The sequence below is a fragment of the Lithobates pipiens genome, unplaced genomic scaffold (assembly GCF_037356315.1).
Source record: "Lithobates pipiens isolate NorthernLeopardFrog02 unplaced genomic scaffold, aLitPip1_a1.2 Scaffold_10, whole genome shotgun sequence".
NCBI classification, from domain to species: domain Eukaryota; kingdom Metazoa; phylum Chordata; class Amphibia; order Anura; family Ranidae; genus Lithobates; species Lithobates pipiens.
The window spans coordinates 163663743-163681074 of NW_027507686.1; the positions used below are offsets into that span (position 1 = coordinate 163663743).

The window sequence follows — 17332 nt, forward strand, 5'->3', positions numbered from 1 at the left end:
ATGGCACCTCAATGCTCCCGTCTAGGAACATGGGTTTTTCACAGCGCAGCACCCAGCAACGCAATAGCATGTGTTGTGGTTTTGTGGATTCAAAGTAGTTCATGCGCTATAATTTTTTAGCACACCACAACTCGAGTTACTGTTGTTGTTGCATATCCCAGGACAGGTTTGTTGGGGTGCAAGAGACTTTGATTGTTAACCCAGCGCATCTAGAAAGTGTTGCTGTGTTCTGCTAAAATGCAAGTGCTTAAACCCTTACATATACCCAGTGAAGTGACTGGCCTCAGGTGATACACAGATTAAACAAATCCTCCTACCCGAGTTGTACTTGTTTATCTGCATTTTCTCTTCTTTACATCTGTTCAAAAGTCCAAAATTTCTAAAGCTTGTCTGAGCCGTCAGAAATCAGAGCTGAGGCTATAAATCAGCTGGAGGACTTTCCCCTGTCACCATTTTTGGTGTAGGAAAACATGTCAGAAGTGACTCATTCTGATAGCAGAGGAATGAAGCAGCAGACAGAAATGGCACTTTGTGCTCTTAATTGAGACAAGTACACTATATTCTCTGAATCTAGCAGGTAGCTAAAAAGGAATCTCTTCGAACCTTGATGAAATAAAAAAAAAAAAAAAGTGTAGCTTTCAGGACCAAATGTCCAGAATGACCATGCGATTCAGATTTAGGCTTTCACACTGGAGCGGGTGGGCATTGACGTTAAAATGCCGATATTAGTAGCGCTTTACAATAATTTTTGTTGGAGGTTTTCGGGTGTTAGCGGGGCGCTTTTAACCCCTGCTAGCGGCCGAAAAAGGACCCGCAAAGTGGCGGTGCTGCTCATTCATTTCAATGGGCAGGGGCGTTTAGGAGCAGTGTATTCACTTCTCCAAAGATGCTGCTTGCAGGAGTTTTTTTTAATGTCCTGCCAGCACACTGCCTTCATAAAAATTATGCAGCATATACACGAATGGTTTTCCCGTTGGAATAAACTCTGAAGGTTTTTCTGACGGAGTTCCTCTGAAACTGCTGTGCGCACACACAATCACACCAAAGTCCGATTGTTACGAACGTGATGACGTACAGCACATACAACGGGACTAGAAAAAGGAAGCTCAATAGCCAGTAGCCAATAGCTTCCGTCTCGTACTTTCTTCAGAGCATGCGTCGTTTTCGGTCCGTCGGAACAGCATACAGATGAGTGGTTTTCCTGATAGGAATTGGTTCAGTCGGAAATATATAAAACATGTTCTATTTCTAGGTCCGTCAGAATTTTTGGAAAAAAAAATTCAGATGAGACCCACATACGATCGGAATATGATGAAAAGCTTCCGTCTGACTTTTTCTGACGGACATTCCGTTTGTGTGCACGCGGCATAGAGATTCATGATGCACCTTTTTTGGATGTAATTGGTATTTTGTAGAGTCATAAGACAAAAGATTGAAAACAGAATATGAACAGTTCACAGTTAAAAACCACAAGCTAATTTTACTATAAAGATTTTTATTGTGTTTATAATGATAAAATTAAAAAAAAAATGATGTACCTTCAAAGAAAAAAAATCCCACGGCCATTTACAAAAATGTTTGTTGAATATATTTTTTGCACTTCACATAGTCAATACCCTGCACTTTTCTACTAAGCATTTAAAGCCCAGCACCAGACACTTGTTTTGCTTTGAATGGCGTGGGAAAGGGTTACAACCTCTATTAGTTTTGTATTACTGTCTGTCTACCCACTGGGGGCAGGAGGTCAGAGGGACAGGCAATGATGGCAAATCCATCCAAAAGGGACAACAGAACAAAAAGCACTTTAGTAGATGGGAAAGTTTTCTATGTTTTGTGCATTTATTTCTGTCTGTTCCCTTATTCCCTAATTTCTTGTCATGGTGTCAGAGATAAAACGTGAGACAGTCTCTCCAGTGGGATCACAGACAGTAATAAAGACATGCTGCCAGTTGTAATCCTAAAATCTACCCAAAACAAAAAAAATAAACCAGTAATTAAAAAAAAATTAAAAGCTGGAATAAGAAATGTAAAACATGCAGCCAGTACAGTTAAAATTTCTGTCTACTAGAATAATAAAGGCCAAAAGGTGTCAGAAGTGTGTGTGTAATTATTAATACATTGTATTGTATTGATGTACTGTAACTGGTTGAGTGTCAGAGGCACTCATTGGCTGAAAAGACATTGACAGCACGTGTTGTGAAATCAATACAGGACTTTAATATGTGCTTTTGTAAAGGTTTTCTACACCCGTAAAGACTTTCATTTACAAGAATACCCATCAAACCTGAATAAGCTCTTTTCTCTAAAAATATGTAAGCATAATCAAACTCTCACATGAGCTTTGCAAATTCAAAACTGATTTTTTAATCAAAGATGTTAAACCTGCAGCCTCCCATGTAAATAATACCTGGTGATCCTGCCATGAAGGTCTTTGTTCAGGCCCCAATCTGTCCTCATCTCAGAACTGATCTCCTGTGTTGTCACCCTAGCTCCCAATGAAGATTACAAGTGGCCAATACACATTACACAGGCATGGGTCCAATGTCACCATCAGGCAATCCACCCTCAGAAATGCCATGCAGACATCACCGTTGTGCCTGCATGTAGAGAGGAAGTGGATAAAGAAGCTGCAGGAGACCAGCAACTTTAAAGCAGTATCAAAGAGGTTGTAAACCCTTGTTTTTTTTAAGTAAAAATAACAAACATGCCTATATTTACCTGCTCTGCACTCATTTTGCACAGTGCAGTCCGATCCTCTTCTTCTGGGGAGCTCCCCGCCGCCCCCCTGGGCCACTCCTCTTCATCAGGTGCCCCCACGGAAAGCCGCTTTCTCTGTGGGGCACCCATGCCGGCTCACTCAAGTCCCACTGCTGCATCCATTGACACAGACAGTAGGACTCGGTTCCCCTGATACAGTGTCACTGGATTTGATTGCCAGCAGTGGGAGCCAAAAGCTCCTGCTAGCAATCTGTCCAATGAGGAGAGAGACAGCGGCTGGAGCGCTTGTGCACATCGCTGGGTCGGATCAGGCTCAGGTAAGAAAAAAAAAAGGGGGGTGGGGTTCTCGGGGGAAACTGCAGCACAGATGTTTTTTCACCTTAATGCATTGCAAGGTGAAAAACCTTAAGGCTTTTTTTTAACCACTTTAAACCTTTAACATTTATAATATTGCAGCTTACCAATGCTTAGATGTGACAACTGCATTCAATTTCATTTCAAAATAACAAGCCCCCCTCCAGATGTAGCAATTTACATGAGACAAACCATTCAACACTGACAGGGGTACTTACAGTGATCAGATTTTATCTGTACATGTAAACCTTTTATCACAAAAAAATAAATAATAATAAACTGTTTGCTGTAGCTGACTGTAAAGTATTAGCTGGAGTTTGGCTTTGATGCGTTAGTGTATCTAAATCTGCTAGTACATCCAACACTCCCCTCCCCCCAGACTGACAATGCCACTGTCCAAAAGGTGCTCATTCTTCCAAAGTGGGGGGTACTCTAATACTGGAGGGGTGTTACTGGCCAGATCACCAATTGAAAACAGAGGGGAAAAAAAAAAAAAACTATAAAAAAGAAAACCAATACGGCCACCACATCTAAAAATCGGTCAGCTGCAATTTATTACATTTTTAGTTTAATACAGTTTTAAGACGCAGCAAAGGACAAAACAGGGTGAAAGTTATGGTATTTAGGAAATAGCAATTGCTTTATTTACCAAGACTGGAGTGTGCAAAATCTGGTGCAGCTGTGCATGGTAGCCAATCAGCTTCTAACTTCAGCTTGTTCAATTAAAACTTTAGCAAAAACAAAACAAAAAAAGAAAAACTGGAAGCTAGTTGGTTTCTATGCATGGCTGCATTAGATTTGGCACCCTCCAGTTTGAGTAAATCAACCCTAATGCGTTGGCATACTACAGATTCCCGCACACCCCGGCAGACAAATTCTTGTAAGGAATGCTGGAGTGTATAGTTCCTCAGCAGCCAGAAGCCTCCAGGGACCAATACTATACACACACACACACACACACACACACACACACACACACACCAAGTAGTAGTCCGAAGGAAAGAATGAAGAAAATAAAATAAAAACCCCATAAAAAAATAAAAATTAATACAAATGGCTTCCCCTCCAAACAAAAATAATAATAAAAAAGAAAGATACAAATAAAAGTATCACAAAACACAAAGTATCACAAAACACAATTACACACAAAAAAGCAATTAAGATAATGTAACCACAAAAAAGCACTTGTTAAAAATAAATAAATGTTTCGTGTTAATAATTATACAGAACACATTTAGCGAAACTAGTTACTGGAACAAAGTATTAGCTGGGGATAGTCTGAGAATACGTACCTTGCTCTGCAAAGATTCCTGGGATATTTGGTAAGGGTGAGTCACCTGTTTTATGATACAGCAACAGTTACTCACATTGACCCGACCAGCTGGGAGTGACAGATTTCCAGAAAACATAAAAAGTCAACCAAGACCAGCTAAGAACAAAGAGTTCAGATGAAAAAAAAAACATTCCTAAGTTCAGGAGAATAAAGAGTTCCTCAGCTTGGTGGACAAGGTTATATGGGCTTCTGTCCTGTATGTACATGGATTTAATGTGTTCTTTTCTGAAGCTCAGATTTATGAAGCCCCCACCCTCAGCTCCCCCCCCCCCCAGTTTCAGTGTAAGCGGGAGTGGCTGCTGGACTTGTAGAACCTGGTCTGCACAAAGGATACTACTGGCCGGAGGAAGACAATAGGGTGACAGCACTCAGCTCCTGCTACTATACCAGGATCTTCACAAAGTGTGTCATTTGTGAAACCACCAAGCATAAGAGACGTGACAAACACAGGGCAAGCAGTATTAAATAGAACAAATACAATCTTTTTTTATTTTAGATTTATATAGCACTTTTATCCCTGGGGACTCAATGAGCATTATCTGCTGTTGGGGCAGATGGAACGGTAAGAATGAAATCATCTAGACGCCTGTGTGATAAGTGCTTGAAATACTTACAAGTTGTTCTAATGTTGCTACGAAGAACTAAATGGGTTCCCACAAAAAAAAAAAAAAAAAAAAAAAAAAAATGTAAAACTAAAATATGCTGCACTACATTAATAAATCCATAAAACCAAATGCACCAAAATTAAGTGACCCGAATGTGAAAAAAAAAATTAATCAAATCCGGTTATTGACGAATTAACCTTTGATGATTTTTTTGGATCATTTACTTTTGGTAAATTTGGTTTTCAAGATACAATGGATTTATTAATGTAGTGTGGTACATTTTAGTTTGGTTTTATTCAGATGGAAAGGTACCCATCCTAGGAGTGTTTAGTAGAATATCAAAATAGCACCAATCTACCATATATTTTCTCTAGAACCCAAGAGTCTACACAGGATGGTCAGGTGCCCTTCTGCAAATAAAGCATCACGTATCCAACACAGCTGAAAGGTACTCATGGATATACATTTATCTATCTATCTTTACATCATTGTTTAGTTTCTGATTTTATTTCTCTATCTCACCAGGGTTGCTGGTTCCTCTTACGAAAACTAGAACACTCAGAATCTGGCGCAACCGTGCATGGTGGCCAATCACCTTCTAACCTCAGCTTGTTCAATTAGGTTTTGACAGTAAAACCTGGAAGCCGATTGGTTTCTATGAACAGCTGCACCAGATTTTACACTCTCCAGTTTTAGTAATGCTGTCCCAACACTCCCAACCATCCCTCATTTGTAGGAATTGTTTCACTTTGAACCCAATGCTGTCCCTCTTTTTTGGTCTGATGTATAGACCTATATAGACTTTGGCTGGCCATACATTATTAAATTTTCTTGTACCATTTTCCTTTAGATTTACTAAAACCATATAATATGATGTCAAACCAACACTTTCAACTTGTAGTGCAAGCACCTCCCTGAATGCATACATAGTTGAAGGTAAATCTAAAAGGAAATTGAAGAAAATTGAATAATGTATGGGCAGCTTTTGATTGAATGATGTACTATTTAACTAAACCTTTCAGAACCCATGGCTGCCTGCATACATGAAAAGTGGCTACATCCAATAGGATTTTCTACCTGGATCAGTCAATTTTTCGACTGACTTCTGTTAAACCGGGTGGTGCAGACGAAGCCGGTCTCTGCTGAACCAGCTGGGATTTGAACCATCTATGGCTGGCTTAAGCTACCCTTTAAATGGCAATAACAATGAGCAGACCTAGGAAGAAGTCATATGCAAACGTCACACCATTGGAAGACGCATGCAAAAAAACGAAATAAAATCATTGGGTGATTCAACATGCCGGTATCTACCAAACATTACCTAACATCTACTATGCGTGGGCTGACTCTTTAAATAAGCAACATGATCATCATTTACTTAGGTTATAGTTTATGCTACTTTACGCTAAGCAGTTTAGTCATTTACAAACAAATGCAGTCTTAAGAGGCTCACTTCTACAATTATTTACAGATTTTATCTGGTTTGTGAGTCATTATCCAATCCAAAAATCAAAAGCAAATAGACCAAGTATGAACAGGTACGCTCTATAAGTGCTGACAGACCAATCTATCCTCAACCATAGCAGAAAAGCTACAGATATTCACTGCTGCCCAGCAAAACAGCTGAAACCTACTATGGTAGGAACAAAATAGCAGGAAAATGCCCCTTTATCTGAGATGGTGAAAAGGACTCTTGGTTCAACTTTGGAAGAATTAGGCCCTACTATGTTTAGCAAAAAGGACAGCATTTGGTGCCAATGCTTTTGTAAAGGCTGATTCCAGAATGTAAGGTGCTGAGATGAAGGTTAAAATTAAGGAAAAAGGTAAAATGTGGCAAAAAAATAAATAAATACACCCATCAATAAGAATAAAATGTGCACTTAATGAATTGCATACATGTTATTTACCAGTAAACATCCCCTACGTGTAGACAACCCAAAGCCCTGAGATTGCTGCTGGGTGCCACCATCTAAGATGTGATGTCTGCTGACCCAGCCAACTCAAGGTGACACACTCCCCCAGCAGCTACATTGAAGACTACGTAGAAAGATGAAGGGAAGGACAGGGGAGCTGGACCGGCACAGAGAAATTAAGACACTTCCATAAGAAGATGGGGTCAATTTGTGCAAAGGAATCGAATAGCCAAGTTTTCTAGCAAATTCAAGTCAATAAAAAAAAAAAAAAAAAAAAAATGTATATGTATATATGTATGTTAGATAGATAGATAAATAGATATAATCACTGCAAACATTTAAATACTTTTTTTAGGTTAGTGACTGGGTCTCTTTAAGGTTGGTGATCAGAACATGTAGGGTCGGGTTATATTTCCAGCACTCAAAACCTTGTGCCACAAAAACTACTAGGGAATGCCAGTGTACTGAATATTATCCAAATACAGTAGACTGGCTTCAGATTATACAGCAAGTAATCAATTTACACTATTTTTTGCTCTATTAGATTGTAAACTTGTGTGAGCAGGATCCCTCTTAACCCTCTTGTATTTTAAGTATTGGAACGGTACTGCCTCCCTATTATATTGTAAAGTGTTGTGTACACTGTTGGCGCTATATAAATCCTAAATAATAATAATAATAATAATAATAATAATAATTGCACAATCCATTTTACAGTTACCAAATATCTTCAGTCTCATATAAAAATTGCCAGATAACGAAATACATCTTTCACCTTTTAACTTGGTTTCTGTATTATATTATACTTGTCCTCCTTTACTTTGAATTAAAAAAAAAAAAAAAAAAAAAAAAAAAAAAAAAAAGCTACAGAATTCTTAAACCTGTAAAGTTTGGATTTTAGGGGGCAACATGGACAACACATTTCATTCTAAAATGTACTTCTAAGTTACTCTCCTAAGAGTATAATGCCTGCAAAGGATTTTATATAGGGTGCGGTGGTGTGCTTGGTCACAAGCCATCAGAGAAACACAATGGTAGCCTATATGATCCCATTTATAGCCATTTGTTGTCTTATAGTAGACCATTAGCAAATATAAAAAAAGATAACAACCCATTTAAAATGAAAAAAAAAAAAAAAAAAAAAAAAAAAAAGAAGAAGAAATACACCTTCAGTAAATCCCTCATAAAATAAGTCAACCCTTTCTAGTTAATGGTGTTTAAAAGCATTGTGTAAACTGGGCTGAACAACAGCTTGGTTTTATTGGCCGATTTAAGGAAAATTTGGCTGTACTTCCCGAGTACAGCTTGTAATATCAAAAAAGCGTCCACACCTAATTATTCTAGTTTCTTCATTTATGTGCTTCTAAAAGCTGCATATTGTATTAATACCAAACGGAGGACCATCCCGGATTCCTGGATGAGTGGAAAAAGGAGCTGCCAATGGCATCTACAGAGTCACAGAAATGGTTAACTGGGGACAATGGGACCGGCTGGTGTTACCCGATCACTTGGTAGATCAGCAATAAAGAAAACTACCAGTTTCCAACTAGGGCACGATGTGAGTCCTGGCATGGCAGGTGCCTCACTGGGGTCCATTGAGGAACAATAGAAACAATTAACTTTCACCTATTCCCAGAGACATTCTCCTGCCCTGTGCATTACAATGGGAAGCTTCTCAGGTATCACTCTGTAGGTGAATCCCCATTGACAGTATCACTATACACAATGGCCTCACAGAGAACAATGTGTGTCACTATTATCTCTATCTGATATATTATTGTTTTAATCTGCTGTGTTTAGAATTGGGTTTCCTACTTAAAATAATCACAGGGAATAAATGCATACACTCTGATAACACTACTATGGAGCACAAATATCTACAGGTATCCTCTGAACTTCACTTCTGCAACAAAACTCTGTTGGTCAGACTGGAAATTTGTGCATTGTCCATTTGCATTTTTTTTTTTTTTAATTCTGCAAATTTTGCCTTTAACCTTTTCGCTGCCAGAGCCATTTTTTGCGTTTTTTTTTTTTCTTCACACATAATAAAAAAAAAAAAAAAAAAAAATCATTGTAGGCTTGAAGATTACATAAAACTAGAGCTGCACGATTCTGGCCAAAATGAGAATCATAATTTTTTTGCTTAGAATAAAAAGATCACAATTCTCTCAGGATTCTTGCAATGTAAAATCTTTCACATTATAAAAAAAAAAAAAAAAAAAAAAAAAAAAATGGGCTTACCTTGCTGGCTGTTTTTTTTTTTTTTTTTTTTTTTTTAAATTCATTAAAGTATTTTTTTTTTTTTAATTGCATTTGAAAGACTGCTGTGCAAATAGAGTGTGACATAAAATATTGCAACAACCATTTTATTCTCTAGGGTGTCTACTAAAAAAAATGTATACAATGTGTGGGGGTTTTTAAGTAATTTTCTAGCAAAAAAAAATAAAGGGATTTTAACTTGAAACCAACAAATGTCAGAAAAAGGTTTAGTGTTTAAGTGGTTAAACTTTTTTCACTTACACACAAAGTCTATTCCATTGATAAAGAATGTTTTGATACTTGGCAGACAGCCCAGTTTTTCTCTTCCTTTTTTTTGAGGGCCAAAGAGCAGAGAGAATTCTTTGCATAGAAAGAATCGTGAAACACTTTAGTCAAGATTGCGATAACGATTCTTGACGATTAGTTGTACAGCTCTAAATAAAACCCTCAAACATATATTTTCTGAAAGCAGACACACTAGGAGAATAAAACAGTGATAGTTTTGATTTTTTTTATTTCAAAAGATATTACCGCATTAGGTCTAGAAAACACCAAATTTGAGTAGAAAAAAATTCAAAGTGAACTTTAGGGCAAACAAAATGCAATAAACTACCCACATATTTGGTAAAATATAAAAGACACAAGGTTGCACTGAGTAAATAACAACCCGACATGTCAAACCTTAAATTTGTGTGGACCCGGGAAATGGTGACAAACTTCAGTACCCTATATTTTCTATAGACAACCCTTCAAAAGCCCCCTATAGGTCATCAGTTTAGTGTCTGGAGCTAGAATTGTTGCTTACGTGTGTGGCTATATGCAACGCGTATTGCAATCAATGTTTTTACGCGCAGGTGCCCCCGCCACATGCTTTTTATGTTCGTACGTGCGAATATGTTGGGTCCTCAAAATTTTATTGGGGGGGGGGGGGTGGAGGGTTTATGTACTTTATCACATAGGGGACAAAAAGGCCCCTATGTGATTTTTAGGCGACAGGTTCTCTTTAAAGAAACATGCAGACCCTGCATGCCTCCTCTGGGCTCCACTGAATGTTTTGAAATGCAGATCGTACATTGCTTCCTGGCTATGCTAGCCGGGGACATGGAGTGGCTGACCCACAAGTAACGTCATACACATTGCTTTGCTAGCCGGGGACATGGAGCGGCTGACCCACAAGTAACGTCACACACATTGCTTTCTGGCTTTGCTAGCCGGGGACATGGAGAGGCTGACCCACAAGTGACGTCATACACATTGCTTCCTGGCTATGCTAGCCGGGGACATGGAGCGGCTGACCCACAAGTAACGTCATACACATTGCTTTGCTAGCCGGGGACATGGAGCGGCTGACCCACAAGTGACGTCATACACATTGCTTCCTGGCTATGCTAGCCGGGGACATGGAGCGGCTGACCCACAAGTAACGTCATACACATTGCTTTGCTAGCCGGGGACATGGAGCGGCTGACCCACAAGTGACGTCACACACATTGCTTTCTGGCTTTGCTAGCCGGGGACATGGAGAGGCTGACCCACAAGTGACGTCATACACATTGCTTCCTGGCTATGCTAGCCGGGGACATGGAGCGGCTGACCCACAAGTGACGTCATACACATTGCTTCCTGGCTATGCTAGCCGGGGACATGGAGCGGCTGACCCACAAGTAACGTCATACACATTGCTTTGCTAGCCGGGGACATGGAGAGGCTGACCCACAAGTGACATCATACACATTGCTTTCTGGCTATGCTAGCTGGGGACATGGAGAGGCTGACCCACAAGTGACGTCATACACATTGCTTTGCTAGCCGGGGACATGGAGAGGCTGACCCACAAGTGACATCATACACATTGCTTTCTGGCTATGCTAGCTGGGGACATGGAGAGGCTGACCCACAAGTGACGTCATACACATTGCTTTGCTAGCCGGGGACATGGAGCGGCTGACCCACAAGTGACGTCACACACATTGCTTTCTGAGTCACAGCAAGAAGAGGAAGAGAGTAGACATGTGTCTGTTCTTCTCCCTCCTTTCCACCCTTCATGTCGCCCCCGGCTCCCAGATGGGGAAGCAGAGCCCGCATGACATGGCGGGCGGGGTGGCACCGGTACCAGGGTGTGTGTGAGCAAATCGGGCGCCAGTGCAGCCACCCAAATGCTTTCACCTGACAGGCAGACTCATGCGGCCACCGGATTGTGCGTGAATCCCCCCCCGTTGTCAGGTCCTTATGACGTATGTACTTGGCAGAGAAAGGGTTCCTGGACGCACAGGCTTTTTTCTACTGCCCCTAAACACCTCCATGCCTCGAAACACCTCTGAAGGTTTATGTGTGCATGGACACATAGGCTAACATGGAGGGGCATTTAGAGGCAGTTTAAAAAACAAAACAAAAACATCAGACGCTCCCAACAGCAGCTGTAAAAACGTCCCGTGTGCATGAGCCCTTAAGACAATGGCTTAAAAGAGATATTGTATTTAAATGTATCCCTTTAGCAGACATCTCCAATGTAAACATATCTGTTTAGTGTGGCCATACAAAGAAAGAAATTCATTGCTGATGTTTGTGAAGAGCTTAGAGGTGTATCTGATAGAGTCCATTACTTTTCTTGATTGATGCTTTGGAACTGGCGCCTTTATATCTCGGGAGTTTATATCCATTTTATGTTCTCTAAACAACTGCTAATGTCCTAAATACCAAAAAAAGATTTCCTTCCTCTTAATGGACTTTAATTGCAAAATTAATCAGCACTAATTTGTTCCTGCGACACTTTCAAGCCTTAGAAGTCTTGTTCAGATATTCAGTAATGAGGACACAAGTTCTACACTTTGCTCAGCAAATACTAATGAAGTTACTTCTGAACGTAATTTAGACATTATTTCATGAACAAAAAGGAGCTTTGTATGCATCTCAGATCTGTCTATAGAAAGGGTCAAAGCATGCAAAACACAAATATGACTATATTGTCAAAAGTATTGGGACACCTGCCTTTACATGAACTTTAATGGCATCCCAGTCTTAGTCCGTCAATATTGAGTTGGCCCAACCTATAATAGCTTCAACTCTTCTGAAAATGCTATCCACAAAGTTTAGGAGTGCCTCTATGGGAATGTTTGACCATTCTTCCAGAAGCGCATTTCTGAGGTCAGTGACTGATGTTGGATGAAAAGGCCTGACTCGTAGTCTCTGCTATAATTCATCCCAAAGGTGTTCCATCGGGTTGAGGTCAGGACAGTCAAGTTCCTCCACCCCAAAATCGCTCATCCATGTCTTTATGGACCTACCTTTGTGCACTGGTCTAAATCATTTGGTGGAGGGGGGGATTATGGTGTGGGGTTGTTTTTCAGGGGTTGGGCTTGGCCCCTTAGTTTTAGTAAAGGGAACTCTTAAGGCTTCAGCATACCAATACATTTTGGACAATTTCATGCTCCCAACTTTGTGGAAACAGTTTGAAGATGGCCGCTTCCTGTTCCAACATGACTGCGCACCAGTGCTCAAAGCAAGGTCCATAAAGACATGGATGAGCAAGTTTGGGGTGGAGGAACTTGACTGGCCTGCACAGAGTCCTGACCTCAACCCAATGGATCACCTTAGGGATGAATTAGGTCAGAGACTGCGAGTCAGGCCTTTTCATCCAACATCAGTGCCTGACCTCACAAATGGGCCTCTGGAAGAATGGGCAATCATTCACATAGACACACTCCTAAACATTGTGGACAGCCTTCCCAGAAGAGTTGAAGCGGTTATAGCTGCAAAGGGTGGGCCAACTCAATATTGAATCCTACGGACTAATGCCCTGTACAAACGGTTTGTATTTTCCAATGGAAAATGTTCCATGGGAGCTGGTTGTCAGAATTTCCGACCGTATGTAGGCTTTAACGGACATTTTCCATTGGATTTTCTGACTGATCTGGCTCTAAAATTTTCCGACAACAAAATCCGTTCTTGTAAATTCCGACGCACAAAGTTCCACGCATGCTTAGAATCAAGCAGAAGAGCTGCAATGACTATTGAACGTAATTTTTTTCAGCTCGTCATATATGTTGTACGTCACTGCGTTCTTGATGTTCAGAATTACCAACAAGATTTGTGTGACCGTGTGTATGCAAGACAAGTTTGAGCCAACATCCGTCGTGGTAAAAAAAAAAAAAAAAAAAAAAACACATGGATTTTGTTGTCGGAAAAGACTAGGATGCCATTAAAGTTCACGTGCGTGTAAAGGCCGGTTTCCCAATACTTTTGAATATAGTATATTTTAGACCAGCAGTACTCAATGCTCCGGAATTTCAGTGCATTATTATTATTATTATTATTATTCTTCTTCATGATTTATATAGCGGCAACCGTTTACGCATCGCTTTACAACATAAGGGCAGACAGTACAATATCATTTAATACAGGAGGAATGAAAGGGCCCTGCTTGTTAGCACTTACTTGGAAAAAAAAATAAAAAATCTTATGAATCTTTCCCATCAAATTTTATGTAAAACAACCTTGAGTGCCAAGATGTAATAAACTTGCAGCCATGTGTTTAATCATCCACTAAATAAGCGACATAAAATAAAGTTTATCTAAACCCAAGAATATAATTAATAACCTGCAGTTTACCAGTCTGTAGATGTCTTAGATATATGCCTTTTCTTTTCAAGGCCCAGTACGTTTTTTGCAAGTATGGTACAGAAAAATTCCCAATGATCAGAAATCAGGAGTCCTTGTCACTTTCTGTGCACTGAACTGAAATCTCAAAAAAAATAAAATAAAATAAAAATAAAATAAAAGTAATCAATTTTCTCAGTTCTTTTCTGTTAATTAAAGTACCTCCGTCCCCATGTTAAAAGGGGGAAGATTTCCCAGGTTCAAACTAGAAAAGCAACCTACAGTGACAACGGCGCTACAATGCAGTCAGTGTAGTCACTCTAGTACAGGAAAAGAGCACCAGGTGAAAATGAGGGGAAAAAGCCTGGAAAAAAAAAAAAAAAAAAAAAAGAAGAAAAAAAATAAAAAGTTTATTCACCACATCTAAGGACTGGCGTGCTGCAATATATTACATTTTCATTATTGGGTTACGATACACATTTATCATCCATTTATAAGATACATTAAAGAGCCTCCCTAGCTTTATTTTTCATTATTCCAATACCTTTTTCTTTTTTAAAGCACATGGTTAATTAGGTTTATTAAGAACGTGGCATAGATCCAAAATCAAAAACACACAGCTTTGAATTTTCACATCAAAAGAAAAAGATTACAATCTTCCATCAAAAAATGCAACACTGTGTGTACATTCCTAAGGAGGAGACAAACAAAGATACAGAGCAAAAGAGATGCTACAAGTGTCGGTCACAATGGACCCCTTGATCGGTATGACGACCAAGTTGGAGGACAAGACATAAAAGGACAGCACAGTGGCTAAGTGGTTAACACTTCCGCCTAATAGCACTGGGCTCACTGGTTTGAATCCCAACCACAACACTACCTGCATGAAGTTTGTGTGTTCTCCCTGTGTCTATGTGGGTTGCCTCCCACACACCAAAGACATGCTGGTAGGTTAATTGTCTCCTGTCTAACTTGGCCCTATTATGGCTATGTATGGATGTGAGGTAGGAATCTTAGATTGTAAGCTCCTTGAGGGCAGGGACTGATGTGGATGTATAATATATATGTGAAGAGTTGCGTAAATTGATGGCGTTATACAAGTACCAAAAATAAATAAAATAATGGCAGGGCCGGGACCATCGTTGGCTCTAGATATGTAATATGGGATGGGTATCCTCACAAACCAAGTACTGACCTGTAGTCCATGCCACTTTTTGGATACAGATTGAGGGACAGGAAAAGATGAGAAAAAAATAAAAAATAAAAAAAAAAGGGAGAGAGAGGGTAGGGTGAGAGGGAAAGAAATTCAAGGGGGAAATAGAAGGCGTCTGACGGGAGGGTCATCCCATTTTTCATCCCCTTTTATTACCCTTCCTGCCCACCTGTCCACCATTGCCCTACTGCCACAGTCCAGGTCCCACATTGTTATTGTCCCATCTTATGTCACTGGAAGCCAAATGTCTGTTCCTAGTTCTTGCAGCTGGCCCCTGCCTTCAGACACCAATTTCCCTTTTCCTACACTGTTCTGGGATATCCCAGGAGTCTGCAGGCAGGAGCAGGACACACCATTGTTTTTAATACCGGGACGGGAGGTGGAAGCTTGCAGGGAGGAAATTTCATTTGAAAGTGAAGGCCTGCTTTAAGTTGTACTCTCACATAGGACCAAAGAAATATTAAACATTCTATAGTTCCTCTTAAAGCTCAAATCCAGAAATTAGAAGGAATTTTTTTTTTCCCAACAGTTCATTATTCACGGATGAGGCAATGTAAGTGCTCCATTTTCTTGTTGTCTAGGGGTACCAGTATAAGGAAATGCTCACCTTATTCTGCACTCCAGCAGGGGGTTCCTTCGGTGCCACTGGCCCATGCATGCTCACCCACATTACATACAATGCAGGGTTATTAGCCATCCATTGTATGTGAATATGCTGAGAGACCACTCACTGAACAGAGCTTTAAGAAGAAGAAGAGGGGACCTAGGGTGGAGATAGGGAAAGTGACAATGCCTGTTTCTGTACCACCTAGACATGAGAATTTAGCCCCCTGGTGCCCAACCTGTGGCCCCTTGGTATTTAATGTTTGGCCCTAAACCTCAGCAGTCTTTAGTGGGAACATTGATTAGAGTAACTGCATTGATCACTACTAGCCTTGTGTAACATGTTCCCAGTTGTGTATGGTCTTCTGCAGCATAAGCCCAGCCAAATATGTATCCTGTCCACACTCTTTGACCCAAATTTCCTCTATTAGGTCTGCAGTTTCTGACAGTCTTCTCAAGCATTACATGTATTGAACATCATGTGCAGTTATTTGGGGAGGTTAGGGGCCACATTTGAGTATGCCTTTAGCTCATAAGTTGACAACCACTGATTTAACCAATGCAGTGCGGGGGGGCACTGCAAGGGTAGATTTTATTTCTAATTACTGGAGCTGGGGTCCAAAAAGGGAACCTGTACCCCAATAAATATTAAAACTACCATTGTAGATATCTCCTTCTGGAAATGCTTGTTGCCTGGCTGCCATTCTGGTCCAATGGCTTTGAAACTTTCTAAGTCATGCACCCTCAACAAATGCAAAGTATTGACTTTACACCAGCTTCTAATCAGCATGCCTGTCCCAGGTCGGTACCTCAAATTACTGAAGCTGGCCAACTAGCATTTTTTCTTTTTTTTTTTTTAAAGGAGGTCAACAAATGGCAGTCCCTACATTTCTCTTGCATGCAGGTTTCCTTAAAATAAGCCTGCGGGTTTGTGTCAACTCTGTTTGTAAAAACACCAATGTCATGCTATTAGGCAAACCAAGAATTAGTAAGTAATGGAACTAGGTGACCTCAAGGCATTGTCCTACCATCATAAAAACATCTCAGGTCACTGAGGGGTCTTGATTAGTGGTTACTCTGTTGCTGCTGGTTTTACTTGTTAGTCAAACAAGGTGCAAGGTCCAGCTTTAATTGAGAGGTAGCACTTTAGAATACCGGTCCTGCCGCACGATGTGTGAACATGAAAAAAATGGAACATTCCCAACCGACTACAATTGCAACCAGCAGAATCGCCTAGGGAAAAATATCACTCATCACTGCAAAAGTTTAATTCAGGTGAAATGTATCTTGGTGTTTGAAACCAGCAAGAGGTCTGAGCTTTAGCCAAGTAACCACACAAGATATTGACATTTAGTCAAGGTGTATTCAGTAAAATGATTCTTGTGGACAAGGAGCATAATAATACACCTAAATGGACGTTATATTAACGCTATAAAAATGGCAGTAGCTTTGCAATAGCGTCTTTTAGCTTTTTTTTCTCCAATGGATTAAAACCAAAAAATAAATAAAAAATGCTGGTGAGCCGCTCAGAACCCACCTCGTTTTTGGGGTGGGAGTTCCAGCCAAAAACAGTTGATAACAGCCTATGTGTGCATGGGCACATTGGATTTTTTTACCGCTGCCGTTTATGGCTTTTTTTCCCACAGTCGATAAACTCTCAAGCATGTTATCCCGTGTGCATATTATTCTTAATTGAGCCCCCACACATTGGCAGCAAATGTGCATGTTTTTGTGCTGT

General features: G+C 40.2%; 1 protein-coding gene across 4 annotated transcripts in view; it reads right to left on the reverse strand.

Annotated features, from left to right (window-relative positions):
* Positions 1 to 17332, reverse strand: part of RASSF7 (Ras association domain family member 7) — a 109105-nt gene that overhangs the window by 36647 nt on the left and 55126 nt on the right. The window contains exon 1 of one of the 4 annotated variants that reach the window (XM_077458985.1): positions 4365 to 4513. The exons of the other annotated variants lie outside the window; for them this stretch is intronic. The gene's annotated coding sequence lies outside the window, so the exon portion shown is untranslated. Of the gene's footprint in view, positions 1 to 4364; positions 4514 to 17332 lie in introns of those variants that run through there. 4 annotated transcript variants of the gene reach the window in all.